We start from the raw sequence: 26446 nt of genomic DNA, 5'->3' as shown, positions 1-26446 counted from the left end.
AATTTCTAAGCTCCTAAAGAGTGTGAATTTTGTGAACTCGTAATATAGGACGCAATATCGAAAAATATTCTTTACTTTGCTTTTTTTTATTATTCTTTGACTGAAATCTTACTTGATGGTAAGTGAAGATGCAGTCTAAAATGGTAGCGGATTCACTTGCGGTATGACAGTTATATTAAACCCTTTTGGTTTCTACACGGATCACAAAAAATCAGCAATTATAAATTTACAAAATGCACCCGCCAGGAATCCAACCCGAGACTTCCCACTTAACAGACCTCAACGCTCACCACTGTGCCAGGGAGGACACTACGTAGTAAGGATGTATTCATTTCCTAATTGGAGATGAAATAAATTTTACAAAACACTAAAGTTAGTCAAAAGACGCCGCATCGTTAACGCCGCGGTCGACTGCCAGCCTAATACCACTTATTTCAAACAAATGAGTATACAATCACTGCGTTACAAACTTAAAATAATCTGTGAAGGGCTAAGATAGGCCTTCATAGATTATTATTAGTTTTATTCATCAATACATTTCATAGGTAACTCGTAGGTATGACAAACTGTATACGTTAACAACCAAAAAGCGAAAATATATAAAAAATTGCCGAATTTATTATTACTTCATACACGATTGCTGTTACTATATTGCAAGCTTAAATAAAGCAGTCCAATTGGCATTTACGATTTAATCATTTCGTCAGAAAAGTTCTCATGCGTATTTTAGTTATGTAATGTATTAGCAGAAGATCATCTATTTCAAATGTAGCGCGTCGACTTGACCTGGGTGTGTCTAGCCGACATTCAAATAACGCTTGTTCTTCATGCTTCTTTAATTTGTAAATGTCACAAATAAACTTTTATTTAAGTTATCTTAAAAGAAAAATATACTGGCCAAGTGCGAGTCAGATTTGCGCACGAAGGTTTTCGTACCATGTATAAAAACAGCAAAAAAATCACAAATACATACATATAATTTGAATTTTAAAGTGAATATATTAAAATAATTAAAAGTAAATATTCTGTGAATATTTCAAACGTCTACCTGATTCTGTTATCAATATCCAGCAAAAACGAGCAATAAAAACACTTCTGTTGTATGGGAGCCACGGACATTATTGTTATAGCGACAACAGAAATGCAACATCTCTGAAAACTTCAACTGTCTAATGAGGTTCTTGAGATACAGCCTGGTGACAGACAGAGAGACTATGTACAGACTTAGGTCCTTTCCGGACCTAGACCTAGGACCCCGCTTTCCGTCCGGGTCCTGTTTTACGGAACCCTAAAAACATTTAAGTAATTTTTATTAAAAGCTACTATAAATAAATTGTGTGTTATAAGACGTAGATCGATTACCCTAGATGTTATTAATTAACTGGTATTCTAACTTATAAATAATTGAATAGTTTCTGAACTTATATTTCTTGAGAAGTGATTATGTACCAATATTGGTTAAGTTAACTCTGTATTGAAGTGTACGTAACATCGTGTTATGCGGTCAGATTACTTATATGTAATTGATTAGGTTTTTCATACGCATTGAACTCTCCAATTCTGGTCTTAGCGTCTTCACTTACATTATGGTTTTAAACTAGTTTCTTTGAAATATGTACGCACAAATTTTATGAATAATAAATCGCATTTGGGGTTTTCACTTGCGATATGTTTTTTTTGCATCATTAATTAACGTGCGGCCAATCTATCCGCGTACCGAATGTACACATACAACAAACACAGGACGTGAACATTTTATCGTAAGTAAGGTTATTTTACTATTTTAGAGGCAAACCCCATATTATTTTCTTTTAATTCTTTTACAGAAGAGTTAAATTTAAATTTATTTTAATTTTTACGGAAGACCAAAATGTTGTTTACCCCTTCACTAAGCGAACGACCTGACATTTGTTTCTTTACGTGAAATCCACGGATCAATTGGGCGCACTTTAGCTGAATATTTTGTATTCATGTTGTAATATTTATAACATGTACCTGTTAGTAATTTAGAACCTATAGTGTGAATTTATCGAGGTCGGAAATACAATAGATAAAACAATATGTTTAGCTTCGTTTTTCAATAATTACGGGTGGTGAACCACCAAGGTGGTTTTGCTTTAGCAAGCTACAGAGAAAGCTAATAGTAATTTAGAGCCAAAATACAATACATAAAGTGAAAAATAAATATTTTTCTATAAACTTTTATCCTCTTACCAATAATACCCCATCACACACATTCACATGGAATTAGGAAAAACGTGTTTCCCATTTTTTACTACTCCTTCTATACTATATATGCGCTAGTGTGTTTTGAGTCATTTTGTGTGTGCGTGGGTGTGTTACTGAATCCCCTGAACCGCACGCACAGTACCCACGGCGACAATTTAAACGTTGTAACGGCACTAGTTGCAACACTAAGTAAACTCTGACGTTTAGTTATTCAACCGCCTTACAACAGCTGCAAGGATTAAAATTATATTATGCAAGATAATGACCGTGTATTAGATAGCTAAGCCATAATTTAGCTTAAATCACCAAGGAAAATCAAGTGGAGTAGACGGGTGGCTATTAAATTTTGACATGCGTACGAAATTCTAAGCCACTTACTTGTACTTCTGTGAGGCTACGTTTATAAAATTCAATAACAAAATGAAGTCAGACGGTTTAGAAGTACTTTAGAATCGCAAAGGAAAAATCGGTACGATTCTTTAGGATTTGTAGACGTTTGACCTCCGTAGCACAGCCTATCATCACTACTGTATTTAAGAGCAGATCGAAAAAGGGGGGTATCGGGTACGTGTTTTATCGTATACTAACTGTCCCGGCGAACTTCGTGCCGCGAATTTTTTTTATGAATGTTATATTTTATTACTTATTATCCTATTCCGGTCTAAGAGAAATCCAAAAAATCTAATATCATCAAAATTGGTCTAGTTAGTTCTTGAGTTATAAATGGTGTAACTATCACAACTTTTTTTTATATAGCTGTTAGCCCATCGGCTTTCAGTGTGGGGTTTTAACGAAATGTTGAAGGAATAAAGATTTTATATAGATAAAGATATAAGCAACTTATTTCATCTTAAGTTTCTTAATGAAAAACTGGAGTTGCCCAAATTTAAATAGTACCTTCCATTTTTATCTGTACATCTGTACATATCATGCCAAACTTGACGGCTGTCTGCACTCTCCCCTCATTAGTTACATCGTTCGTGATTTGCTCATCATGCGCCATCATGAATTGACCTCTACATAGATAATAATTACGTTCATAAATTCAATGTACTTAGTAATTAAAAGTTATATTGTCATTCTTCGGAGTGATGTTCACAGTTACACCGGCATATCAATATTCCCATGACCTTTTGTTTGGTGGCCGCTTGTAAACTAATCGTTTTCATTTTTACCTTTGCTTGAATTATCTTCTTACATGGTCCTTCCGATTTATTGTTTATAACTAGCCCTGCCCTATTGGACAAAGTAACAAAATGACTTTTATAGGATGGGTATGCTATTCTCAAAGCAATTATGGATATTTTTTCAGTCAAAAATGTCGTTAAATTAAATAGTTTCGATGTTCACTACTGTATCATAGTTTTGATTTTTCATTATCTAACTTAAAGTTATATACAAATAGAAAATATCCATTTTGGTTTATTTTTTTGTTTTGTCTTGTTTTTTAAATTTATTTAACCAATTTTTTTAATGGTGATTTTGTACGCCAAACTAAAGAAGAGGCAATGGTGGCCGAACTTCTAGTCACATTGACAAGCTTTACTAAAACGCAATTGTAGGCTATGTTTTTTTTGTCTTCCTAGCAGCAATTTGATTGGTTGATTTGTCACAGTTATACACAGCTACAAAATATAGCCCATATAAAAAGAAATAGAAAGCAGCGAGAATTCTAAATGCTTACACTTAGTGCTGATAATGGTCAACACACCCTATTTTTAATATTAGTAAACCGTCCATTACAAATTAATGTCCGATATGTAACTTTGTCTTTGTGACAATAATATGAAATCTAGGATCAATTGAAAAATTTGGTAACAGTATTTCTTTTGGCTATCTTCTAAACAGCACTGATCATGGGTATAACCAATACCAGTTATAGTTTTAACTCTATTTCTCCTAACCTGTCTTATAAAGTAAACAATCGACTCATTACTTTTATCGTAAAGAATGTTTTAATAAAACCAATAAAATAAAAATAGATATGTATTGTTGATATTTTAAGTACGATCCCTAAAGTACCGATTTGAAAGATTTATTTATTTATATAAAAGGAAGCCAACGTTATATACAATGCCTTAAATCTATTATAAACATGGTCATATTATAAATTATACATTGTATACCTCACTTATAGGCTGCATGCAATATGCATGCAATATGAAATTTAGACGTTCTTCAATAATATAAAGAAACATTAGAAACAGTAGAAGACTGTTAACATACTTAACTGTGGTCATATTATAAATTATACATTGTATACCTCACTTATAGGCTGCATGCAATATGCATGCAATATGAAATTTAGACGTTCTTCAATAATATAAAGAAACATTAGAAACAGTAGAAGACTGTTAACATACTTAACTGTGGTCATATTATAAATTATACATTGTATACCTCACTTATAGGCTGCATGCAATATGCATGCAATATGAAATTTAGACGTTCTTCAATAATATAAAGAAACATTAGAAACAGTAGAAGACTGTTAACATACAAGACATGTAAGAAAAAAAGTGTGTGCGTAAAGTAACCTTTACTCGCGATTGAAGTAAAACTTTTATTATTATTTATGAAAGAATAAAATGTTTCTGGGACTCCCCCATTTCATTTCATAGTCACTATTTCATTTATATTCTATTTAAAATTCATTAATACCACTTTCACATTTTATAAATATTTACATTTGTTTAATAGAATAATTTAGAGTAGAAAATTTAAGGTTAGATTAGCACATGTCAATATAACCTTGTCACTGAATATAATAGAATGTCGCAATCGTCAGAAAATTTATAAATAATTTATTTATTACAAAAGTAAGAAATAAACAAGTAAATTAAGATATTTTCAAAATACTTTGCCATTTAAAATATTTTTTTTAAAACTGTTGAATTTTTATTCACTCTGCTATTCACAATTGATCTTGTAGTGTAACTGCTACACTCAATGTGCTATTGGTTCATGTTAGGGTAGCAAACGTAATAAATAAAACAGTTATAAATACTAACATGGCGTTGTATTAATATTCATAGAAAATAATCCAGGATTTCCTTTCTATTCTTTGTTATCAAGCTAATTACTTATAAAGACAGTTGCAGAACACCATATTGCCATATTTTTTATCTCATCTATTAACGTATAAGTAATTATACCAGGAGAAGGCCGTGTATCTGTCCACATATTCCATTTTATAGTTTAGCGTAAAGCGACCCTCGAGTTTCCTCACGATATTTTCCTTCACCGTTGAAGCAATTGATATTTTAATTGCTTAAAACGGTAAAACGGTTAAAACACACATAACTTAGAAAAGTTAAAGGTGCGTGCTAGGATTCGAGCTCTGCCCCCGAAAGTGGAGTCGAAGTCCCCGAAAGTGGAGTGGGCGTTTAGTATTGCTATTTGAAACTTAGAAACAAAGGTTTCAACGTTTGTAACTTCCCATGATTAAATCACTAAGTTCCGTTGCCTTTTCCATCAATTTTAATAAAAAAAATTATACCTATGTTATGTATTTTAATAATAAAGTACTTTGTATGTTGCGGATGTAGCTTGTTTAAGCGGCGCAATTTGACATTTAGAGAACCTGCTAACTGAGCATCGGGACACGATTATATTCTAAGATGTACCGTGACATTTCCTAATATATAAAATAATTATGCATTAAAACAAAGTATTAAAGCTGATCACAGTTATTCCGAAGAACTGGAATAGGTAGACGTTGAATGACGCTTGAGTTGCAGGCCGTCATGCTGTTCGATTCAGTAACATTTCAATAAGTACGAGTAGCATTTGGAATTTATAATTTCCGAATGGTGTAGAGTCTGGTCTTATGGGAGGCTTTTCATTACGAAAGATGACTTTAAACTTTATAAAAGACATAATTTTATTATAGTGTACTATAGTGATAATCTGCGAATATTGAAGTAAAGGCCATTTAATATTCTCAGCATTTTGGGTACCATGCCCATAAGTGAACAGTTAGACGGCTATAGACGGATTTATTGTAAATATTAATTTTAGTTTGTAATTATAATTTCCCTAGAAAAACATATTAGTTGGTTTATTAATAAAGGTTTATTCTGGAGAATGAAAAAAAAAAAAACCTCAGAGTATCTCAACAATTCACGGAATAATGCTGTCCACTATAAAGAAAATCAAAGTCCTAGATATAATATTAATTTAATAATTCAGATACAAATTAACATGCACGTGTAATGTGATGAACCTGACTGATGACTGTCCTAACTTCTACAACCTTTTTCTAAGTGACCCTTTTAATATATTATATAAGTATGTGCTACTATATCATTTAAGTGATTCTGCCGTGTGGTGAAGGCAGATCAGTATACAGTTGCCACCTGCACTTCTCTTCAGTCGTACGCGGATGTCGAACGAGGCGAATTATACGACGAAGAACGTGCAGTAGCGTCCTCTGTGATCCCACTAAGTACAACCATCTACTGCTATCACTAACTTGTCTGTCCAGCGTGGAGTGGCTCCGTCATCAAAATTTTAATATATAATCTCTTTACATATAGATTATTTTTAAGTATAGGCCGAAGAGCATGATGATAAACTTTACAATTTTATTGATTTTAAAATAATAGTCACCTTTAGATTTTTGTATTGACTTAGCAACTGCAATGTTAGGATAGAAAAGGTAAGTTAAAGCTCAAATCGTATCTAATTAAGCTTGCTCCCAAAATTGTTGTTTGATTATGAATTATTTTAGCTGCCTAAGGTTCTAGCAGCCTACTTTTCTTCTAATTTATATCTCATTGTTACATTTACATTGGTATTACTTGAACGTCGTGGCATATTTGGTATTATTCAGAACGGGAGACCAACTTTTTAATAGGAGTAGTAGGTACCTAAGACAAACAAATATTAAATTTCCAATCTAAATAAGTCAAAACCTTTACTTATATTTTAATACAATTTCAATATTGGCGTAACTAGGCCAAGTCTGTATCTTAACCGTTAGCCCCTTCCGGTCACATAATTATTTTGCAATTTGGTGTTATAGTTTTAGTTTCGCTACGTACTTATAATTGACGTTATTTGACAAACGAGATTTAATATAAATGTAAGCGAGTAAAAAATCAAAAAACCTTTTAGTTGATGAAATCGCAAAATAAACACATACTAAACGAGAACTTAAACTAGTATTGATTTAGGATATCTAATAAAATTGTGAAATTTACCTACCAAAAAGGTATGACATCTTAGAGTTGCGTAACACTTACGTTCAAGAGGCGCTGGAAAAGATAATATTAAAAATTATATAGTGATAGAAAATACAATGGAGAAAGTGGTAATCAATCTAAGAAAAATACGTGTTGCAGACTGTTAATTTCTATGACATTGATTCACCAATACTATCATTGTCATTGAACAGTTTTCGCCAGAGTACATCAAAAAGGTGGATTCTGTTTATTGAAGCTATACTTTTTTACTACGCCAGCAGAACCAATAAACCCACAGCGGTGGGCCTTTGCTTTAAAATCTTTCCTATGAGAGACGAGGCCTGTGCCCAGGAGTGCGCCCCACTGCTGGGCACAGATAATGATGATGATGAATTTCTCGAATTTTGAATAGGTGACATATAGGCTAATGTATTTCGCATGTAATGTACGCATCAAAAGTGCCACCTGGGCTTTTTATATAAAGATATTTTTGACTTGACTTGACTTGCTACATTTAAGTTCAGATTATCAAGACTAAATATCGCAAACAACTTATCATTGTTTTCAATATAATATATTTGGTTCAATTTCAATCTGCAACATGTTAGGATGAATTGTGATTACCAATGCCTTACTAGACAAATCAACGTCTTATTATTTAAATGAAAATTTTGTGATTCATCAAATGTATGATAAAATAAACATTTCAGTGGGTGGTATGCACAGGCGTGTACGCATCGCTGCAAATCGTTGTTTCTGTAAGCCAAGGGCAAAAATGTTTCTATGCCTTATTGAAACCAAGGCCGTAATTCCTTATTAACTCACATCGTAAGATCTTCATCTTTATATAATTAAAGATGAGTTACGCGTGTAAGATTTATCAACACAACATTTGGTCATGGGTTCACTGGGAGGTGTGTGGGTAGGTGCTTAATTGTCATCAACCAATGCATTAAATAAACTATTTTGCTGACCTAAAAATATTTAAAAAATAAACTAACTTCTTTGACATGCTATGCATTGAGCATATGATTTATGCAGGTATTGAGATTTAAGCACAAGTTATCTTTTACGCATTCAAATCAATTTGAACTAAGTTCAATAATAAACAACCAATACTACGAATAAAAACTTTATATGGTTAGTTGTTTTCATTCTAAAAAGAACTTCATTTGATTTAATTTGTTACGATCTAATTACTTCAATCAGATTTTTACGTGCCAACAGAAGAATAAATTCAACATTCTACAAACTTATTATTCATGTTTTGGTGTAATGGGTAAGGATTTGTCAATAACGCATCCAATTCAGGTAAGCAAATTCCGCAAAACAAGGGCAGCACTATTAAAGGTTGCGACCTACTTGGATTGCAATGCAGATTAAACTGAATCTGTTTGCGCCGCAATGCTTTTATATTGCGATGCGAGGACATCAAAAGTGGAGTGTCGTATTGGGTGATGTATATGAAAAATCTGATGGAAGCATCGAAATTATGATACAGACTACCGGAATTTGTTATACTCGCACGTGAGTGGTTTAAACATAAATACTAATAAGAAATAGGGACTTTGCCAATAATAGATTTTTCTAAAGCATAATCAATCATCCGTCTGAAGTTTACTATATGCTCTTTTAGTTCTCCAACTTCTGACATCTCTTCTGTGGTCTAATGTAGTACTACTATTGTAGGTAATTGCACCTGATGCGTGACGGAATTCTGCGCAAGATTGTGCGACGTCGGAACGCATTCAACCTGCTTTTGCCGTAGTATGTTTATGTGGAACACTTTTACTATGTAAAACTGTATCAAAATTTGTATTCAGGTGGAACATCTTTTTTGCAACTTTCTGAGTGATTTGGAAATATACAGAAGTCATATTTTAATAATACTTAATATTCAAAAAGCTAGATATATAGATATATCTAATTCAAATGAAATACTGGGTAATAACTCAAGAAGGCAATTAATTAATTGACGTCCTTCATCAACAAATATATATTAATTTATTATCTAAATTAAGGAAGGAAGGGGGTAACGGAATAAGAAGTTTAACACATTGAAAATATACAGAGAGTTTCTTTGAAAATGTATTAAATCTCAGAGAGATTCAGAAGCATAATATTAAAACATAAGATAATAATTTCTTTGTGTTTTCACTCAAGCGAGCAAGCGTACCGGTGCAAAGCCTGTGGAGTGCAGTAATATACCAATTAGATTATTGGAGAATAGCATGATATCACGTCATTTTTGATCTATCTGATTGATCTTTTCCTTCACTGTACAAAGAAGAGATACCGCAGTTGAAAGTCTTTGATCTCGTGGTAAATGACGACAAAGAGGTTATGTACTACTGAGGTCAGTAAGTGTATTTTTTCCATCTTGCAGCTACCGTACGATTGCTCTGTTTAAACGGCTTACTTACTGATGGATTGGACTATTTATTCTGCGATTCCTCTAGGTCTCAAATGTAACCCGCTCAGTAGCAATTCAAAATATTCACAACTTTCTTACATAATATAAAATAAGATATAGGCAACTCATTTAGTGAACTTTTAGATAGTCAACATCTCCTGAGGATGCTTCAGCAAAGCGTGCGTAGTTAGTACATTTGACAACGTGGAAGATCTGTTTGGTGTGGTGTATGAAGATAGTTTAGATTTCCTACTTTTTGCGGATAGTAGCCAATTGAGATTAATGTTCATTATTTACAGTTTCCGTTTTAGACGAAAGAGAAAAGTGTCCAAGGTTAGAATAAATATTTTATTTGCATCGAATACGTTTAAATTGTTAAATGTAACTCAGGTGGATGCAATAAATCTACATTTAGTCCGACAACCGGAGCCTACTTATGCAAGGTAACGCAACTTTTACTTTCATCGTAACGCCCAGAATGGATATAAAAACTATGTTTACGTTATTACGGTACAATTGTTTTTCAAGCATTTTCTTGAATTGGAATTAAGTGCGGATGTCATGGTTCTATGGGATCTAGATTATAAGTTGGACTAAACAGAGAATTAATTAACGATGATTTAAAATCCACCTAATAATTTTTCGGTATGAAATTTTTTTACGTAATGGGGTAGCGAATGTAAGTGACTAACTATGAATGTGTAACTAAATATGTTAAACCTAATACAAATCCAATAAGTGGAAATTTAATTTAACACTTGGATTTCAGTGTGCCCCACCGCATAACCATTGAGCTATGGGGGTTATTACTTCATAACGCTTATGAAGTCGCTTATTTTGGTCTGGTGTTTAGAAAGTTCATGTTTCGATTTCTGGTAAGGCTTAGTTTTTGGAACTGGATTGGGAAAAACTATGTTAAGTGTGTCTTTTCTTCTGTTGGTTCTGTCAGGAAATTTTTCGGACGAGCTCGAAGTTATAAGTAAGAGTCCTGGTCTAGAGGCCTTTCTCAATAGGAGGGTTTGTCCATAATCACCACGTTGGCCAGACGGGTTATTGATCGCAGTGCATGGTAGTAGTAGTAGTAGTAGTAGTAGTAGTAGTACAGAGGTAGCTGCTGTCCTCTGTTATATTTTTTTTTTTTTTCTTAGTCGCCTCGAACGACAGCCGCTGGAAGAGCAGGGGTTGTGACAACTGTATTCTGATCCGCCGTCACCCACGAAGTGATACTCGTATATCTTGACAATGTATGTCGATAGCTCAAAGCTACATGTCAGTGTTGGTTAAATTCATTTCAACTTGATCATCACATAATACTGAGTGATATGTGTACTGTGTGAAGTGGTGTGAAGGAATGTCAAAGTCTCATGCATCACGTCCAGTAGGCCTGAGGCATGTCACGGTTCATAATTAACTAGGATCGACATTCGTCTGAATCACGAACTAGTTTAGATGAACGAAGGACGTCTAACAGTCTAGTTTAGTTAAAATTACATCTTGAATATCGTTATTATCTCCAGACCAGTATTATTCATAAAATCAGTATTTAATAGTTAATTTTTGTATATTTTGTATGTTGTAGATGAAAACATGCTCTCCAGATCACCAATCTGCTTTTGTTTATCAAGAAATACAACGACTGTATCTTGATTAACGAAAGTAGATGCTGCATTTTAACAATGCGAAATTTATCTGTTAATATATCAATATAAAGTACTTCATTTACTCTTCAGCTTCCTCTAGGGCAGGTAACTAAGTAACCTTAAAAGTGTTCTTAATCATCAATTCAATCGTTTGACGTCCACTGATGGATTCAGGTATTTTGTAGGAAGTTCTAAAATCCACAGTCCTAAGCCGCTTTTTTTAGCGGCTTCCAACGACTCGTTCGATTCTCCCTGTCTACCTCGTTGGGGGGCGATTTACAAATCTCCGAGGAACCCTTTATTTTCCTGGGATAGAATGTATCCTGTGGCTTCCTCTAGGTTGCAACTTATTTTCATTCAAACTATTTACGAGGAAGGTTAAGAGGTTAAACCATGCTTAGGTAACAAACGCTATTTTTTAATCACGTGGGTAACCTTTACCATCAGCATTTACGTGTTAAATCTATCCATCCATCTTGAGGATGCTAGCTACATCTGTGCTCAGTTTCATTAAGATTTGTTCATAAGCTAAGTTGATAGGAAACAAAGAAGTAGACAAACAGTCACATTTTCACATTTTCACATTAAATTAGTATGGATTATCAGCCGATTACTGGTCTCCTCTTAGAATGAGAAAGGTTTATGTGTGGATTGGTGGTCCTTTGAGGACTCTCAGGTATACAGGTTTCATGACGATGTTTTCAGGGAGTGATAATTTATTACTTAGTACGAAAAGTATGTGCGTATCGGTAGACTTTGAGGACATTATGGAGAAATCTCAGGCATACAGGTTTCATCACGATGTTTTCAGCGCTGGATAAATAACTACTTAACACGCAAAATACTTTGAAAAGTTTGAGGTGCATGTCGGAGATCGAATTCGGTCCCCGAAAAGTGATGCCGAAGACCTAATCACTACGCTATCACTGCTATAGACATAAACATATCGTAGGCAGTCCATTAGGCGAGGTAAGGAAAGTTAATAAAAAGGTAGATAAATTATTTCGAAGTATTACATTCCTTATAAAGTGAAGCAGGTATCTAATGTGAACTGCTTGACGATGTTACGCCCTTGACATTTCGTATTTCTTCGGTATCTCGCATCTGTGTAGACCTTTAGCTAATGCTTTCAAGTGTTACGAAGAATAAAGCGAACTAAGGCCTTACTAAACGTTACGTTGTATATTAAGTTCATATTGTATGCTTTAAATATGTATATGTATGTAATATGTTCCGTATTCATTTGTATAGAGATCGTTCGCATTTGTGGCACAGTAATCCTACTTTTTTTTTATTTATAGTGTGGAAAATTGGTAGTAAAAATATAACCGCAGTGCCGTAGGTGAAGGAATCATCATATCAACCCATTACTGGCCCACTACAGGGAACGGCACTCCTCCCACAATGTGAAGGGGTTAAGGCCGTAGTCCTGGGTTCAAATCAATCGGGTCGGGTCGAGTCAATAATTGTCAGGTATTGTGTTTTTATCTGTAAAAAAAAATCCGTAACAGCCCAGAGTTAGAAAATTAGTTGTGACAACCCCCGTGCATCGGAGAACTTGTAAAGCGGTTCCTGTTATAATAACTAAATTATGACAACAGTTGTAAAAGCCCTCCAACCCACCATGGAGCAGCGTGGTTGGTCTCTACTCTAAAACCGTCAAATAGGGCACTGTGAGACAGCAGGCCGTGCCCAGTAGTGGGACGTTAATAGGCTGCGGATAATGAAGATTGAAGTACAAGTAAAATAAGAGCCACTATACGAGGAAACGCTCAAAAGGCTATTAATTTGGTATACCGGTTAGTCCTTGATATTTCCTCTTTTAGTATATTCATCGTCAAATAACCTTTATAATATAAGCTTAGGCAACTAATAAAATATTATTCGTAAATGCATCTAGGATTCATCGGACCATAATATTGAAAAATACTACTTATACCTGTAATATTATGAATGCGAAAGTTTGTTTGTTTGTCCTTCCTTCACGCCCTAACTAAGCTACCAAAGAACTTGAAGAGTTAGTTGAAAGGACGAAGAGAAACATAGGCTACTTATGGTCCTGGAAAGAATCAAATCAAAGAACCAAATTCCCAAGGTTGGTTGGTACAGGCATTTGTATTTCGTACTACAAATATTGTCCTTCCTCAACGAACTTCAAACCAATCAAAGGAATTATTCATTTCGAGTTACCGCTACTCAGAAACAGATTTTGAGAGATTTTAAATAAGAATTAATTTACGATTTTTCAATTATTTTACTACGATGTGCACATATAGCCCTGAATAACTAAATCTCATTCATCATCATCGTTAGCAAACTACTGGTTCCGGAACAGTAGCCGACTGGCATCCAAGGCTGATGGAATAGTAAGGCGTGAAACATCTTCACGCATAGAAATTATTCTAAATAGCTACCGCGTTCATTATTTTCATAAAGGAAATAAAAATATTCAAGATAGTGTAGATATTTTATACTAACTGTGCCCGACTACGTTTTGCTATGGCTCTGACTTGTATGTGTTCCCGTTCTAGTTCACTTCAGGATGAAAAGTATTAAAAAATATCTTCTATAGAAATGCAACGTTGCAATACCTACTTCAAATGAGTCCATTGACTGCTTTCGTATTTTGCGAGAAATAGGTAACGAAGAATATTTTTTATATTGAGTACTTATATATATATGTGTAACTATATATACGTATATATAGTTTCAAAAAAAATGTTTTTGCTTCGTTTTAGTGTTGCCCAAATTCAGTCTTGGTCTTGCAGTCTTGGTCTTGTTCTTGCGTTTTTGCAAGACCAAGACCAAGAACAAGACCGCGTATTTTTAGCAAGACCAAGACCAAGACTGACCGTGCAAGACTTGAGCAAGAACAAGACATAGCCTGCAAGACTCTTGCGTCTTGCAGCTAGGACTTAGCGCTATTTCACGGAGTAGTTAGGTGTAACAGTTCGGTGTATAGGTAGGTAGGTACGCTTAGGAATTCTATGAGACGCAAAAAACTATATCAAAGAATATGAAAAACTGGACCTATGCGCATTACGACTAATACCATAAACATAGCGAATAAAAAAATATCTATTAAAATCAAACTGAGTGCATGCATAGTTATGTTTTAATCATCGGCACTTTGATAATGCGGCATCAAAGGTTTTGTACTTACTTCTCAAAGAAATTTGCCGCTTTTCGGAAGTACATGGTTATGATACACGCGCCGGCGGCTTCTTTTGAAATCTAAAACAATCGTTGCCGCCGCGCCGAAATCATAACATTTGACACTATTCATGCAAAATAATTTCGAATTTTAAGAGTACCTACAGGTGTTCCAAAGAATAAATAAGTTTCAGAGTGCTTAGAATGAAAATGAATACATTATACTGATCACGCAAGTAGTATTATGATTAGGATAAAATGGTGAGGATAGGTAGTAGATGTCATAATAATTCATTCTAGTAAGTAATTATAATATTGATTACTTATATGGTTTTAAACTAATTACTTAGGTACTATTATTGTACATTTAGTCATTATATTTCTTAAGTTTTTACAAGAAAAAAATAGCAAAAAAGTGTTCGAATATCTCTGAGAGAGATGATGAGAGTAAGTATTTACTAGCTGTGCCCGCGACTTCGTCCACGAGGAATAGTAACTTTGGAGGTATAGTGACGTTCAGGATTTATTTATTTATTTTAAAACTTCTGTCATCAAACATACAAACGAACTCTTCAGCTTTATAATATTAGTATAGATGCACGCCAAAACATTCACTTATATGTAAAGAATAGTGATTGGCACTAATTCTTTACATATATTTTATTCACGGGTCGCGTCTGTACAAGTAGGTAATATTTAGTGTGTGTTTGTACGCCGCACGCGGCATCGTTCGATTTGCGGCGGCATCCTTTTCATAGAGCCGGCACGTGGCGAGGCGGCGCGGTAAAAAGCAAGGAAACGTACTATAAATGAAGGAATTATTTTAATTCCAGTCATTTCCAATTGAGCTGTGCTTCGATTCTAACTTAATAATTGTTTTTACTAATTCTCGTTGTTTTCTAAAAACGTATCACGTGTACAATTTAATATGAGTGACGAAGATTCAAATTATTCTAGTCCGAGTAACGAGAGTTTGAGTCACAGATCTAAAAGACCCAAAAGCAAATTTGAGGAGTTTTTCGAAATAATTCATGCATCCCAAACTGCCTTGTGTAAATTGTGCCAACATAAAAAGATTGAAATAAAAATGAAAAACAGAAACACTTCAGGCTTAAGGAAACATCTAATGTCTTTCCACAAAAAGGAATCAGAAATATTTCTTCCTGTTAAACCAAAATTAAGTGGAGATATCACAAGCTTTTTAGTAACCGCTGGAAGAAGTGGACAGGTAAGAATATTTTTTTAACAGTTAAAAGAATTTTAACTCCGCGTAGCTATTCATGCGATACTTTCAAAAACGCCATTAACTTACGTAAGTATTTTTGAGTTAGTGGTGTTTTCATCTAGGGGTGCGACATATTAAGTATGTAATTATCGTCTTAAATATTTTTTATAAACACCCATATTTTCATTTAATCGGCCAGTAACAACTAAGTACTTTATTTTGGTAAATTACAGTACAGTGCAACCTTAATATAACAAATATCAATTTAACGATTTTCTCGATTTAACAACAACAAACCTCCTCCTCTTATACGCTCAAACCTAGTATGTTTTAAATAATAACACAAGATTTATTGTTTTGTTTCAGTCGGAAAACAGCAGTGACAACATCACGACAGCTACAGTTGATTGGGTGGTGAAAAAATATCTTCCCTTCTCATTTTTCGATGACGAAGCTACACAAGTATATTTTCGACGTATTTGCCCTAATATGGTGTTTCCTAAAAGGTCTACACTTAGAAGGAAAGTCAAAGAGCGATTTGAAGAGCTCCAATTGAATCTCAAGGAACGACTTCAACCATTATCATCTAAAATGTCGTTTACCATTGATGGGTGGACGTCAATTGCTGGTAGGAGTTACTACGGGGTTACTATTCATTATATAGACAACGAATGGAAGTATCGATCTGTAGTTCTTGATTTTATACAATCACGCGGTCGACATACTGGGGAAGATATTGCAACGATTTTCCATGAATGTTTATTGGAATATGGCATAATTGATAAAATACAAGGTATCACGGTCGACAACGCAACTGCAAATACCAAATTTATGTATGAACTGGGCAAACAGCTGCCGCCACACTTTGATTCAGACAATCAACATTTCCGGTGCTTTGCTCACATTTTAAACCTTGGTGTACAAGATTTATTAAAGACCTTAGCATTACACTGTGAGTCTGACACTAACGCGCAAGATCAGCAGTACGAAGACTATGCAGACGAAACTGAGGATGAGGAAGATGAAGAATCTGCACCAAATATTGCTGACTCGCGTACATCTGTAACAAAGTTACGCAGTATTTCCAGTAAAATAAAAAGAAGTGAGATAGTGAAGAAGAAGTTTCAGTCTGCTTGTGAAGCAGCTGGCGTGCCATCAAATCTAAATGCCATTCTTGACTGTCCAACGAGATGGAATTCCACACATGATATGATTGGATTTGGTTTAAAAGTGAGAGCGGGCATTGACATATTGTGCAGTTCTGTCACCGAATTGAATGATTTTCAAATCACAGCTAATGAATGGCAGGTACTCGAAAAATTACATAAATTTCTAATAAACTTTAAACTTTTAAGTACAAAACTTGGTGGAGACAAATATGTTACGTTACCGCTAGTCATTGTATCATTTAATCTCTTGCTAGATAAAATTGAATCCATGGTAAAACAGTTAGATGAGAAACCTAATCGATCTGAAGTGGATGAAAGGCTCATTCTAGCTTTCCAAGCAGCTCGAGACAAAATGCTTAAACATTACAAGAAGAGCAACTGGATTTATTGTACTTCTTTAATTTTAGACCCAAGGCATAAGGCTCAGACTTTTGACCTGACAATGTGGGGGAAGCAACTTAAAACAGAAAGTCTGCGCAAGTTCAATGAACTTTATGAAGAATATAAAAGTCTACACTCACTGAACAAATCTCTGGAATTACCAGAAAAAGACAATAAAGTATGTGATGAAGATGAAGACGTAATAGACTTTGATAAACTCTATGAATGTCCCTCGACGTCATCTGGATCTTGTCTTCAAGGCTTAGTGATAGACGAGTTGGAGGAGTACCTGAGAAAACCAAGAACTGCCAGCTCGGAAGACATTTTAGATTGGTGGAGGACGCATGAGACAGAGTATCCGATTTTATCGAAAATGGCCCGTGATTTTCTCTCAATACCTGCAACTTCAGTACCTGCTGAGAGGTTATTTTCTAAAGCATCATTAGTAATTAGAAAACATAGAAATAGGTTAAGTGATGAGTCAGCCAGATGGTTACTTTGTATTAATTCTTGGTCAAAAGAATTGATATAAAGTATCATAACCTAATGATAAAGCTGTTGATTTGTGTTGTATTTTATTTTTTATTCAAATAAATGATAAATCGTAAAACTCTTTTATTAAATTTCTTATAAGTTGAGGGTTCAATCTCTTTCTAGACAGATAAGTATTGTTCTTTAAAATACAGTCAAGTTATTGTAATTAATTTGTTTTTTTACATGTTTTAGCAAATGTAAGCTTATAAATCATAAATGTTTATTAAGAAACAGTTACTTCCATGGAAAACGACATATAGGTCAGTTGATTTTTCGAATTTCTTATCAAATCTTCAGTTATTTATTAATCTGCTTGATCTTTACTATGGCTATGTTAATTCAAGCTCACAATGTTCCAATTCTAATACGTTTTTCTAAGATTTAAAGTAAACTTTAATAAATAATAATAGACTAATAGGTAATTGCAAGACTTGCAAGACTCTTGCTGCAAGACCAAGACCAAGACCAAGACTGGGAGCGCAAGACCAAAACCAAGACCAAGACCAGGTGTATTGGCGCAAGACCAAGACCAAGACTGGCTAAGTCTCGTCTTGTTCTTGCATTTGCGCAACACTACTTCGTTCCTACCTATACTGAGTTATATAAATTATGGAACGTAAACAAAAGGTTTTTACATTTATCATTGTCGACTTACCCGCATTCTAAATGGTAGTGTGAATAAGTAACGATTTTGTAGCATTACAAAATAAAATTAAAAAAATTTTAACAAAGCAAAAATTTGTCAACGGCTAGGTGTACGGAAAAAATCTTTTGAGTTTATGCTTACACCTTTAAATGAAGACCTGTGATGTATATTATGTGTAATGAGTTAATAAATAAATAAATAAATAAAAGTGAACTATGCCACCTTGAAATAAATGAATTTTGAATTTGAATTTGAATTTTGATCCATATAACTTAATTTTCTGCCGGGGCGCAAACCAAATTATTTAGGTATACTATTTTCCTCCATCCTCAGTAAAATACATTAAAGGAAAAATAGTAAAATTCTTAGTAATTTGAAGCGTATAAAAATTGACCTTCTAAGAAAATCATAAAAATGTGATTAATTTTGCTCACGTCAAATCAATCAGCATCTTATAAAGTATCTAAAGTTTGGGGAATTATTCAAAGCAAGTTATAGTTGGTAACTTGATTTGAGTTTCAGTATTTAGATTATGTACTAAAATTTTCTACTAAGATCACTTATATACTACCTATATAAAGTCATAACGAATATATTGTATTATAGTTGTGTGATCAAAATGAATAAGATATAGTTTTATAGATTTAAGAAGCATTTAAACTACAGTAGTCATCAATTGACTATTTCTAAATAAGGTTTGGTATAAAGACGTATTCAATTGAGTGAGGCAAATCAATAGCATTATGGATTCAAATAAGAATTGACTAGTTGATCCGCTCGTCTTCGCTCAGATTTTAAATCTCGGATGAAACCTTACATCACCGCGTCATTGAAACTTGTTCATCATCTTTTTCTTTCTTAGCCTGTGGCACGAGGCACAGGCCTCATATTATGACAGCGATTCTTTAATATCTATTGATCTATTAAATAATAAAATTAGTGGTATACATATTAATTGGTTCCCGAAATGCGCGGCCATTTAAATTTATTATCCTTCTACGAATAAAAGTGAGACGGTCAGCTTGTGAAAAGCTTAGCAACTTCCTTTAATCTTGGGGAAAGGTTAACTTGCCTTTATTTCCGAGATTATGTCTAAATAAAAAGTTACTGTACTCAATCTTTATCATATTAGCCATAAGAATTGCGTCTTATTTCCCTTAACGATACTATACATATTACTTCATCATTACCGGACCACTATAGGGCACGGTTATCCTCTCAGTATGACAAGGGCTTAGGCCGTTGGCCAAGTGCGGATTGGTAGACTTAACCCGCCTTAGGGAGAAATCATAGGACTGCAGGTTTTCTGACGAAGTGTCCTTTCACCGTTGAAGCAAGTCATATTTAAGCGAACATAGCTTAAAAAACATCTTAATCTCGAGTATATATCTATCTGTCTATATTAAATTAAGAGAATGAATGAATACGGAATACTGAAATTAGAGTTTAAATTCCGAAACGGATGTCGATGTTTCACCCACTGGCCACTACGCTTTCACAGCTTCCACAAAGAATAAAAGGTTCATTTTGCCGAACACTTTGATGACATTAGTAGTATTGATTAGCAATTTCATACAGACGGAGGCGGCGAACTTCCTTTAGTATATACTATGCAGCGAAGTGATAAGTATTCAGGTTAGATATAGGTGTTACAATAGTTGAACCTTATATATACGGACTACACAGGCGCCGCTGCGCAATATGATTTTGTATGTATTTGTAAGTATTTGAATATCATCATTACCACGTCATTAGTAGACATTCGTTACAGTGCTACCAGTGATTGATGTGGATAGCTTTTATCGTAATCGCTTGCAATAAAGCTGGGAATTAGCATTTTGCATGGTCATATAAATACAACTATCGGTCCAAATACGGGTTAATCAAATTAGCACGGGTGGGTCAATTCATGACGTGCAAAAGGAAGTTACGAGAAATGCAACGACCTATGTAGGTACATGAATATGGTTAGTTTATAACGTTACACTATTTTGCTGCTTTATATGTTGTAAGGCTCCAAAGTCGTGCGGTAGTTGAAATATTGTGGAATTTGCTACATTTGCAGATTTTATTCTGTGGTTTAGAAAGAGTTTGATATCCATATTGTGCATACAAATGGTTAACAAGTATTACCTACTTATAAAGTGTAGTTTATTGTGTACATTTAACTATCTATATATCTTAATATATCTTACATATATTAAGGCTGTAACATAAAGGACCTGTACCTACGCATCATACTCGTATAGCAAGTAATAGATGAAAAGAGTAAGTTATGTAGGTAAGAGCTTCTTTTGCAGATGTACATTCTGTATAACATGCCCTTTACCACTTACTTAGCTTTCAGTCTTCAAATCACTAGCAATTCTTTTTACTCTTTCACACTTTTGTTCTTATGTTCCTTCCATTTATTTATAGAGAGTTATACTTTTAGCCTTTAGATTGAATTATATATATTTTATAATGATATTGTATTGAAGTGAAACTTCTTTAGAATCGTTGTGATTTCAAACCGGATGCAACGGAAAAAACGACAAGTAAGAGACACAAATACAAAAATGTGTAGGATGAAGCCGGCAAAGGATAGATAGATAAAGAAACATACACATAAATGTATAGGACACAGTGAGATAGAAAACATTATACATTTTTTTACCTATTCTAGTTGCCATATAAACTAAATAATAAACCTTACATTTATCCTAACAGTTCTGGTCTCTCTTCATCCACCTCAATCTCTCGTAGGCTACTTTTCAGAAGTTACACTTCCGCCGTGTGTGCATAAATTGCACAGGATTTTTTTTTAAATAGTTAACTGTAAACATTAGGTTGGTAGTTAGGAACGCCAGTCTTCAATCAACTTCATGTTACGATCAGATGCACTGTGAGACTTCATGGTAATGTTTTTAATGGGCGTTTAAGTGTTTTCTACTTTCACAGTGTGTTAAGTCGTACACTGACCGGAAAAAATGCCTGTCATGGAGTGGTAAACATTACCTACGAGTGGCAAGAAAAGTTTTGTGGATAAGTATATTTTATTGGATTACAAATCTGGACAATGTACCATAGTGATGTAAGTATAAATATACTTTATAAGGTACAACAAAGGAACACTTAACGAGGTTCCGATAGTAGACAGATATGAAAGAGTCGCACAGAGTGGGTGTTCTTGCAACAATAACTACGTGACACGTGCGGGGTCAACGCTACAAAATGTTAAAGATTTCCGGATTAGATTGATATACATGATTGCGCTACATTATTATATTATGGGACAGATAAGAAAGCTCAGTCACTCCGCGGGCGATGGAAAGGGCTCGGAGTATGTCTACATGATGAAATAAAAGATGAGGAGATCTGTGCAAGACTGACAGTTACCGACATAGTGCAGCGAGTTGCATTAGTTATTGTTTCAAGTGGCATCCTCACAACGAAAAACGCAGCGTAGGTAGAACTTCCACGAGGTTGACAGACGACATCAAAACAATAGACAATAATGGACGTTCTTAAGTTGATACGCGATGACAATATTTATATTATTTTTATTCGTACAGCTAGAGATAGCGCCAGCAGACACGAATTCGTTAATTGTTGTATTGCGATTTGTGCGAGAACACTATGGTAGTAAATACTTCAATTCATTTGAACGGTGTTACGGTATAGAGTACCTCAAATTTGAAGACAATAATTAATTAATGAATGAATACTCTTTTATTGTACACCACATAATCATATAGAAAAATTGTAAATAAAAATTTAACGAAAAGTATACAATTTGGCGGCCTTATACATGCGCTAAACACAGCTCAAGAGAGGTAGGTGGTGCATATAAATAAATAATATAAATAAATAAATATACCTACTACGTCAATACACACAGCGCCATTTAGCCCCAAAGTAAGCGTAGCGTATTTTTTATATGAATAATAAATACTAATAAAATACATATTAACACCCAGACACTGAAAAACAATCGAATCGAACTTACGGCTCTGGACTCAGAGAGCAGGGTCGCTGCCCACTGCGCCAATCGACCGTCAAAATCAACATATATATTTAAAAATCATCCATACGAAACTAGTAGCGCGTATCACGCATATAGGATTTTAAGTTTCTACGAGTTTATAATTATTCTTAGTTTTAACTCCATATATCGCTATAAAGTTAAAGCGGTAGATAACCAAGTGGTTAGGACTTCGGCTTAACTTTCGTGGGGCCGAATTCGAATCCCAGTTATGTGCGTTTTACCTACAATATCACTTGCTTTAACGGTGAAGGAAAACATCGTAATGACACTTGCATTCCTGGGAGTTCTCCATAATATTCTCAAAGGCGTGTGAAGCCCACCAATGCACAATGGCTCAGCGTGGTGGACTAGGACGTCCCACTGTTATTATTGAATGAAGGGGAAAAAAAGTGATTGAATAAAATATGAACATCTCATCTAATTTCTAAGTTTCTAATATAAATAAATAGATGAATCCCTTAGCTGAAACTGCGATTGGACGGATGTCTTGATTCTAATTGAGTCCGGATGGCAGACGGTCATATTTCAGATAATTACGCTCTTATCTACAGGCATTAGTGGCCTCGGCTAATTTTAGCATTGCGCCGGCTCGTTGACCTGACAATTTGCAATAGGTATCGAGTTAAACGTTTGCAATTATCTCTGAAATGGCTCATTCATACTACTTTAGCTATCAAGTGGATATCGCGAACTTGACAAGATAGCGTTTTTTTGTTTGCCCCTATCATTTCCTGATTTTAATCACACCTGCAAATGAGTAAATTTAAAACATTCATATAATTGAAGCTCACGTACGACTTTATGCAATAAAATAAAGTACCTACTCAGAATATTCAACTTTGTTTTAAAACAATCTTGGAATGACTTTTATCGCTAACAATAAATATAAAATATTAGCAATTACTTTATTTGATGTAGCTAGTAGACTTTACTAATGAGGTGGATTTTAATAAACACCTCAGTAAGATGTTTTCTAAATGTTAATGGGACAGTAGAAATATTCCTTTTGGAAGATTCAGTAGAGCTATCGGCTAAAGTAAATAATCTAATTCAGAATCTTCAGGTGTAAGATTGAATTTAGTAGTGTAATCCTTTTCCTATTCTACCCTTTATATAAGAAAAGCACCCCAAAATTCATTTTGGCATATGGTAACTTCATCGAATAAGGATCAAAAAATTTGGATTACATGGACTATTAACTTCGGACGTTAGTGGAGCGGCCAAAATCGGAGCTTCTTTGTTGTGCCTGTTGCACCACGTTTAATGAGTCGTCTTGTGACAGAAGAGTTTATAATTGGTGAGCGTTGCAGTCGCATAAAAACGTGACAAACGGTGAGTTCGCAAGCGCAGGTCGGTGCGCGAACTCTCGCCCGATGTAATATCAATTTGTTCTGCGGCCTTGGCACAGAAGCGTGTTAGTTTCTCTCGACTGAATGAGGGCGCTGCTTTTTGTTCATAGCCACAGTTATTAGTGTGATTGTAGGGAAACGAGTCTTGGCAACAGTCCACTTAACGTCTCAACTAATGGACATGTTACATCCTAAATAATGCCAAAGAATAATTGCTGAAACGCTGCCTCATGGCCGAAATGTGTGAATGCACAGTATTATTATTCCTTTAAGATTCTCTAGAAACAGACGGAAATAATTGAAATGGAGATAAAAATTAGCATAAAAAGAACCAGAAAGAAATTATTAAAATAAAAAGTTCTTAACATGCTTTTAAATGTTTTTTATAAATAATATATTTTAGAAACTAAAGGATTTTGTAAGAGTTTTCGGCGGTAGAATTCTATTTTGAAAATCAAATTACAAATCACGTTTTGAGTTCTTAAGCCCGCCACTATTTTAAGGGGATACAAACTACAATTATCATCAGGGGAGATAGTAGTCAAAGGCTAACTATTTGTTGACTGAAAAAAAAATCAAAGCCTGCCAACCCGCATACTACCGGTAGTACGGATGGTATGCGTAGATATATCTCGACGGAAGGAAGGGACATGACAAGGCATTTAAACAAAGAGTTCGGGTCTGCACGATTACTTATTCATTTATGAAAGTAGTTTTTGAATTTATCAAGCAATGCTTCTTCAAAGTAAACTGCTGTAAACTTTATAACTTGGACCTTGGATCATCGAGAAAGCAAATGGGTTATCGAAAAATAGCATACATAGATAGATGTTGAAACACAAATAAGTTTGTGATGATTTTTTTAATTATACAGGTTAAGCCGATTATATTTTCGCAAAAAATAAATCCGACTATAATAGGTAATCTGAATGCAATATATTTGATCGCCAAGTTCGTGTTTTATTAAGTAGTTTCTTCACCAATCACACTCCACTGATTTATATTGAACTAAAATGGGACAAGGTTATTTTATAATTTTAACTAGGGAGGTGAGTAGTACTTTAACTTCTTAAACTTACTAGGTTTGGGGGCTTTCAATATATATTCTGTACCAGAGTAAAAAAATTGGCGACGTTACAATCCCGTGCTTTGGAGAGCACGCTAAGTTGTTGATCGCGGTTAGGTATTATTATTAACTTGTTATAATAAACATTAAAGTCCTCCAACCTCCATTTTATTTTTGTGGGGGATATAAGCTCTAACTTTTGCGAGCTTTGCCCAGCGGTCGGAAATTAAAAGGATATTGCCTGTTGGGATGTAGGGGATGATGAAAAATAAATTTATAGCAAGCGGCTTAAAACAAGGAGAACTTTCTCCGCATCCTCGAACCGTCAAACCCTTTTGGAGTTCTTAGGCATGACTTCGTTCGCCTGGCGCAGACGACGTGAACTTTAGGGATACGGTTTTACAAATAATTATATTACTTTTTTGAATTTATATGAATAGCGTTATAAGCTTACCTCAGTGTAGAGAACGTGCAGCGCAAATGTTTGCTAGTCGGTAGCCTGTGATGTAGCCCGCATGTTGTTGGCGGTTTTGTACCTCATATCACTCATGTACTAGCTCGGGCACATCCGCCTCATGATCTGCAAAAAGATTGAAGATTTAATATTATATTTGACTGCCGATTGGCGCAGCGGGCAGCGACCCTTCTTTCTGAGTCCATAGTCCGTGGGTTCGATTCCCATAACTGGACAATGTTTGTGTGATGAACCGGCCGGTAATGGGTTAATTTTTTTCAGTGTCTGGGAGTTTTTCTGTATATTTTAAGTATTTATGTGCATTATTTATAAAAAATATTCAGTCATCTTAGTACCCATAACACAAGCTAAGCTTACTTTGGGGCTAGATGGCGATGTGTGTATTGTCGTAGTATATTTATTTATTTCATTATTTATTTATCAGTTAGCCGAGTGGGCAGTGCCGCTGATTTCAGAGTGCAAGGCTGTGGGTTCGATTCCCACAACTGAAAAATGTTTGTGTGATGAACATGAGTATTTTTTGTGTCTGGGTGTTTAAGTATTTATGTAGGTATAATATTATGCGTATATATAATGCATATTTATTAATCATCTTACTACCCATAACACAAGTTACGCTTACTCAAGGGCTAGATGGCGATGGGTTTGGTGGGATGGATTGGGTGGGAAGCAGTGATAGCCTAGTGGGCTTCGGCTTTCCTTTCGTTGAGACCGAGTTCGAGTCCCGGCACGCACCACTGACTTCTCTGAGTTATGCGTTTTAATTTCAGCGATTTAAATTTCACTTGCTTTAAGCCATGAAGGAATACATCGTGAGGAAACCTGCATGCCTGATAGTTTTCCATAATATTCTCAACGGAATGTAAAGTCTTCCAATCCGCACTTAGCCAGCGTGGTAGACTACGGCCCAAACCCTTCTAGTTCTGAGAGGAGAACCGTGCCCTGTATATGGG

At 34.7% G+C, this 26446-nt stretch overlaps 1 protein-coding gene across 1 annotated transcript in view; it reads right to left on the bottom strand.

The window, feature by feature from the left end:
* The window catches only part of LOC120625866 (mucin-2-like), an 89735-nt gene that overhangs the window by 21048 nt on the left and 42241 nt on the right, over positions 1-26446 (bottom strand). Inside the window, exon 2 of the mRNA XM_039893116.1 lies at positions 25473-25598. The gene's annotated coding sequence lies outside the window, so the exon portion shown is untranslated. The remainder of the gene's footprint in view (positions 1-25472; positions 25599-26446) is intronic.

This window comes from Pararge aegeria, chromosome 8, assembly GCF_905163445.1.
Source record: "Pararge aegeria chromosome 8, ilParAegt1.1, whole genome shotgun sequence".
Lineage (NCBI taxonomy): Eukaryota > Metazoa > Arthropoda > Insecta > Lepidoptera > Nymphalidae > Pararge > Pararge aegeria.
This window is presented reverse-complemented; position numbering and strand designations above follow the sequence as displayed.